Here is a 6,606-nt window from a genome sequence, read left to right on the forward strand (position 1 = left end):
GCATCTATTGAGAGGATCATGTGATCTTTATTTTTGCCTCTGTTAATATGGTGGATAACGTTTATAGACTTGCGTATGTTAAACCAGCCTTGCATCCCTGGGATGAAGCCTACTTGATCATGATGAATGACTTTTTTGATGATAAGCTGTAATCTTTTGGCTAGGATTTTGTTGAGAATTTTTGCGTCTATGTTCATGAGTGAGATTGGTCTGAAATTCTCCTTTTTGTTTGGGTCTTTTCCTGGTTTTGGTATCAGGGTGATGTTTGCTTCATAGAATGTGTTGGGGAAGATTCCTTCTTCCTCAGTTTTTTGGAATAATTTCTGCAGTACAGGAATAAGCTCTTCCTTGAAGGTTTGATAGAATTCTGGAGTGAAGCCATCTGGACCAGGGCATTTTTTAGTTGGAAGCTTTTTTATTGTTTCTTTGATCTCAGTGCTTGAAATTGGTCTGTTCAGGAGGTCTATTTCTTCCTGGCTAAGTCTAGGGAGAGGGTGTGATTCCAAATATTGATCCATTTCCTTCACATTGTCAAATTTCTGGGCATAGAGTTTCTGGTAGTATTCAGAGATGATCTCTTGTATCTCTGTGGGATCAGTTGTTATTTATCGTTTCTGATTGAGGTTATTAGAGATTTTACTTTTCTATTTCTAGTTAGTCTGGCTAATGGTTTATCTATTTTATTTATTTTTTCAAAAAACCAACTCCTTGTTTCATTAATTTTCTGAATGATTCTTTTGTTTTCAATTTCATTGATCTCTGATTTGATTTTGGATATTTCTTTTCTTCTACTGAGTTTAGGCTTAGATTGTTCTTCTTTTTCCAATTCCATAAGATCTCTTGTGAGATTGTTGATGTGCTCTCTTTCTGTTTTTCGAATGTAGGCATCTAAAGCGATGAATTTTCCTCTCAAAACTGCTTTTGCAGTATCCCACAGGTTTTGGTAGCTTGTGTCTTCATTGTTGTTATGCTCAAGGAAGTTAGTGATTTCCTGTTTTATTTCTTCCTTCACCCATCTGTTATTCAACAGAAGATTATTTAATTTCCATGCCTTTGGGTGGGGTTGAGCATTTTTGTTAGAGTTGAGTTCCACCTTTAGTGCCTTATGGTCTGAAAAGATACAAGGTAAAATTTCAATTCTTTTGATTCTGTTGATATTTGTTTTGTGTCCCAGGATATGATCAATTTTGGAGAATGTTCCATGGGGTGATGAGAAGAATGTATATTCTTTATCTTTGGGGTGGAGTGTTCTATATGCATCTATCAAGCATAGTTGTTCTAGGGTCTCATTTAAATCACTTACATCTTTGTTTAATTTCTGTTTAGAGGATCTGTCCAGCTCTGTAAGAGGTGTGTTAAAGTCCCCTGTTATGATGGTATTATCAGATATCATATTGCTCAGACTGAGTAAGGTGTGCTTCAAGAATCTGGGAGCTTTTAAATTGGGTGCATAAATATTTAGAATGGAAATGTCTTCTTGTTGTAGTTTTCCCTTGACCAATATAAAGTGACCATCTTTGTCTTTTTTGACTTTAGTTGCTTTAAATCCACATGTATCTGAAAATAAGATTGCAACTCCTCTTTTCTTCTGAATTCCGTTTGCCTGAAAAATTGTCTTCCAACCCTTGACTCGGAGCTTTAATTTGTCTTTTGAGGCCAGGTGTGTTTCTTGCAGACAGCAAATGGATGGCTTGTGTTTTTTAATCCAGTCAGCCAATCTATGTCTCTTCAGTGGGGAATTCAAGCCATTAACATTTATTGAGATGATTGATAAGTGTGGTAGTATTCTATTCGTCTTATTTGGTGAGAGTCCATTGCTTAGTTGTATCTTTTGCATCAGTGTGGAGGTTAGGTTTTGTCCTTTGATTTCTGAGTTCTTACTTTGCTGCTGATCCATTGTGGTGGTCAGTGTGCAGAACAGGTTGAAGTATTTCCTGTAGAGCTGGTCTTGTTGTGGCGAATTTCCTCAATGTTTGTATATCCGTAAATGATTTGATTTCTCCGTCAATTTTGAAGCTTAGCTTAGCAGGGTACAGAATTCTGGGCTGAAAATTGTTCTGTTTAAGTAGATTAAAGGTAGATGACCATTGTCTTCTTGCTTGGAAAGTTTCATTAGAGAAGTCTGCGGTAACTCTGATGGATTTGCCCCTGTAGGTCAACTGGCGCTTACTCCTGGCAGCTTGCAGAATCTTTTCTTTTGTCTTGACTTTGGACAGGTTCATCACAATGTGTCTTGGAGAAGCTCGGTTAGAGTTGAGGCGACCTGGGGTCCGATATCCCTCTGAAAGCAGTGTGTCAGACTCTTTGGTGATGTTTGGGAAATTTTCTTTTATAATATTCTCTAGTATGGCTTCCATTCCTCTGGGGCATTCTTCTTCCCCTTCTGGAATTCCTATAACTCGTATGTTGGAACGCTTCATAAAGTCCCATAATTCTGACAGTGAACGTTCTGCTTTCTCTCTCTTCTTTTCTGCCTCTTTTACTGTCTGAGTTATCTCAAGAACTTTGTCTTCTACCTCTGAAATTCTTTCTTCTGCATGGTCTAACCTGTTGCTGATACTTTCCATTGTATCTTTAAGTTCCCTAATTGACTGTTTCAGTTCCTTCAGGTCTGCTATATCCTTTTTATATTCTTCATATCATTCATCTCTTATTTGATTCTGTTTTTGGATTTCTTTTTGGTTATTTTCCACTTTATTAGCAATTTCCTTCATTGTTTCCATCATTTCTTTCATTGTTTTCAACATGTGTATTCTAAATTCCCTTTCTGTCATTCCTAACATTTCTATACTGGTGGAATCATCTGCAGTAGCTACCTCATGGTCCCTTGGTGGGGTTGTTCTAGACTGGTTCTTCATGTTGCCTGGAGTTTTCTGCTGATTCTTCCTCATGAGTGATTTCTTTTATCTGTTTCCTTGCCCTAATTTTCCTTTCACTTCCTCTTGCTCTTTAAGTTCTTGTGCCTGTGGACTAAGGGTTACAGGACCAGAAGGGTGAGAAGGTTGAAGAGCAAAAAAAGGGGATGAAAGAAAGGGGGACCGAGTGATAAGAAAAAAAGAAAGATAGAGAAAGGAGAGGGGGTGGGTATAAGGAATATTGACAAAAAGAAGAGAGGCACAGAAAGAGGGAGACAGGGCAATATAGGTGTACAGTAGGGTACTTTGACACAATCTTAAAAAACCCCACCTTCTGGGGGTGCCCAGTTGCGTGGTTCCCTTGAGGTCAGCAGCTCTTTGCTAACCTGATCAGACACAGTACCCCACCTCCACCAAGTAGAGAGGAAAGACAAAAATGCTATAAATCAAACCAAAAGAAGCAAACAGAAAACTTTATGGGGATAAAATTGGGTGAAAAACCAAATTATATCGGTAGAAACACTAGCAAAAATGAAGTTGAAGTTATTAAAAAAGGCAGCAATGGGAAATTATAATTAAACTAGGAAAATTGAGAAAGAAAAAGGGATCTGTGTGGAAAAGATTGAAATTAAAAAAACAAAAGAACATCAGCAACGTCAAAATAAACAAACAAAAAAAACCAACCAAACCAAAAAAAAAAGAAGAAAAAAATACACAACCAAAAACAAAGCAGTTTGTATATATTATTGAATATTGTCTGGGCAACACGTGGTCTTCTGGGGTATGAGATGTTAGTCCCAGTTCTGATACGACTGGAGGCTCCTGATTTCTCAAACCCCAGCAGGTAGACACCCTAAATCTCTCTTCAGCCTACTTAAAAGGCACTTTGAACTTGTAAACTTGCTGAGCAGAAGCTTTTCCAGATTTCTCGCTGGAATCGCTGCTGAAGTGGCTATCCACTTACTCAGTGTGCCAAAACCGGTCTCACTCTGCCCCTGAGGGTTAGGGCTGCAAGGCGGCTCAAACCCCACCCTTAGGCTACTTGGTTGCTGGGTTACCAGCTCCCACCCATTTCTAGCTCTGCGACCCTGAGGGCGGAGCTTGCCGGGGCAGATCACTGACAGTGGATCCGTGTGACCCACCGCCAAACACTATTAGCTCCGTCTGGCTCAGCGGCTCAGACTGGGGCCCTAGGCAACAGCCAAAGTTCTCCGCACTCCCGCTCAGGCCTTCCCCAAGGCAGTTCAACTCAGTGCCAAGTCCAAGGACATCAAAACAGTTCACAGGTAAGGCCTTTCTGGTTTGCAGTCTCGCTGCTACTGAACTTACAGTTGTGGGCGGGTTTCGGATTGAACACACGCGACCACTTGCCGGTTTTCCACTGTTTTAGTCCTCCTCTTGGGGTCCAGAAGTCTCTCGCTGACTCCCTGTATCTTCATAGGAGTGATGATAGGCAGTTCCCACCAGCCAGAGATGCCTGGAGTCCTATCTCCCCAGACTCACGGTGCCCAGATGCAAGGAAGCTGTTACTCGGCTGCCATCTTGCTCCGCCTCTGTAGCTTAATTTTTTTTGTTACAAGTATCAAAATCTGATTCAGAACAGTTTAGGCCCCCAAGAGAATTTATTGTAAAAATATTGGGGTTTCCCAGGATTTGAAGGAAGGGTTGACCTCATAGGAAGACCAGTTCTGGGGACCTCAAGGGTTCATGGACTTTGTCCCTAGAGTGTGACCATGAACACCACTGATCTCAACCTTTATGTCACTGGGCTCCGCAGTTCAGCCCTGTGAAGCAACAATCTGGTTGGCCTAGGTTGGGTCATTTATCTCCTGAGAACCAATTATTTATGGCTGAGGGCCCGGTGTGCCAATAAACAGATATGTAGGAAGTTGAGGGGTATTGGGAACATTGTGCCTAGATAATGTGGGATCACTGAGACACCCAGGACGTGTCTGCAACCTTTCCCTCTAAACAGACCTCTTTGTATACATTAGACCCCCCTGATCCATCCAGTCTCTTCATAACCACATTTGCTCTCCTCCACTCACCCCCTCCCTAATGGGCAACCCAAAGGCATGCTCAGCTGTTTGGCCATGATGTCATGAGATCTTTAACTTTGGAGGCCAGCATCTTTGCCACTTTTCATTTTGATGCTTTGATGTTCAGCACATAAACTTTCATGACTGTTACATCCAGGGCTGCATTATACTTCTGTGAACACTGTGTACTTCTGACTTTCTGGATTTTTTTCCTTCCAAAAACATTTCAAAATCATATTTATGACTGTATTGGTATACAAGCAATATTATATATTAAGATATTTTCTTCAACCTAGAAGTTAATTTTTTTTTCTGTTTTGAAAAAAGAAATGTAGGCCAGGCATAGAGGCTCACATCTGTAATCTCAGCACTTTGGGAGGCCAAAGTCCAGTTTGAAGCTCAGAAGCTTTGTTTTGAAATAGCTTATGCTGATGTTCTTCTTCCTTGAGTTTTTCCTCTAAATGTTTAATCCTGTCCTCAGCAGTTTTCTGAGTTGTAAGTCTTTTTCCAAGACATCAAGCTTTCCAAGTTTCACATGCAGCTTCCTGATCTTGTTCTTTTTTTCTTTGAAGCCTGTTGTTCTAGGATCATATTCTTGTTTTTTTTTTTTGTAGAGACAGAGTCTCACTTTATCCCCCTCAGTAGAGTGCCATGGCATCACCCAGCTCACAGCAACCTCCAGCTCCTGGGCTTACACGATTCTCTTGCCTCAGCCTCCCGTGTAGCTGGGACTACAGGCACCCGCCACAACGCCCGGCTATTTTTTTTGTTGTTGCAGTTTGGCCGGGGCTGGGTTTGAACCCGCCACCCTCGGCATATGGGGCCGGCGCCTTACTCACTGAGCCACAGGCGCCGCCCTAGGATCATATTCTTTTCTTGCTCTCCATTGAGAACCATTCTCTTAGTATATTCTAGTTGCTTCTATAGAAGGGTACAATGAGATTGGGCTGAGCTTAACTGTATACTTGTATCTTTTTTCTGCTTTATCAGTTCCTCATGTGCCAGATTTCTCTCATTCGTTTCATTGTCTAAGGCCTTTTTATACTGTGCTGCTTCTTTGGAAAGCGTGTTCAGGTTATCTTCAGCTTGTGTTCTCTCTAGCTCTAAATGATGAATCTTTTCCTAAACAATTTTTCAGGCTAAAAGAAGAGCGTGGCTATTTGGGCTATGAAACACTTTAGCAGAGGTGACTTCTAAGTTCACAGGTTGGCAAGTCTAAGATGATTCATTCTGGGTGGATGATGGAACACTCTTTATGGAGGCTTAAGACAGCTTCTTAGTACACTGTGCACTAATTCAGAATTCATTATCTTGGGGTAAGTATGACGTGGGTGATGTAAATTTGCTGGTTTCTCAGTTGCTCTTGAGTCTCACGTACCTATTATAGTCTGAGCATTTCTCCACGAACAATGTGACTCTTCATCTGAGAAGATCATTTCCAGATTGGAGGACATTCAGAGCAGTTGAAGGTGGGGCCCTAGAAATAGGAAGATTCAGTTCCCAGAATGTTGGTAGTCTACATTATCATATCCAAGTGAAGATGAGAAGATCTTTATTTTTCCTTCCCCTTCTCCAGGCCACAGACATCAAACGTCAGGAAACAGAAAACTCTCCTGGGTGTATCCAAGCACATTTTTTAAAATTTTAATTTATATATATATATATATGTGTGTGTGTGTGTGTGTTAATTAGGTTTCCTTTTTTTGCCTTCA

General features: G+C 40.9%; 1 pseudogene; it reads right to left on the reverse strand.

Moving 5' to 3' along the window:
* Positions 1-5,244: 5,244 nt before the first annotated feature.
* Positions 5,245-6,201, reverse strand: LOC128594679 (centrosomal protein CEP57L1-like; annotated as a pseudogene).
* Positions 6,202-6,606: the final 405 nt, after the last annotated feature.

The sequence above is a fragment of the Nycticebus coucang genome, chromosome 9 (assembly GCF_027406575.1).
Source record: "Nycticebus coucang isolate mNycCou1 chromosome 9, mNycCou1.pri, whole genome shotgun sequence".
Lineage (NCBI taxonomy): Eukaryota > Metazoa > Chordata > Mammalia > Primates > Lorisidae > Nycticebus > Nycticebus coucang.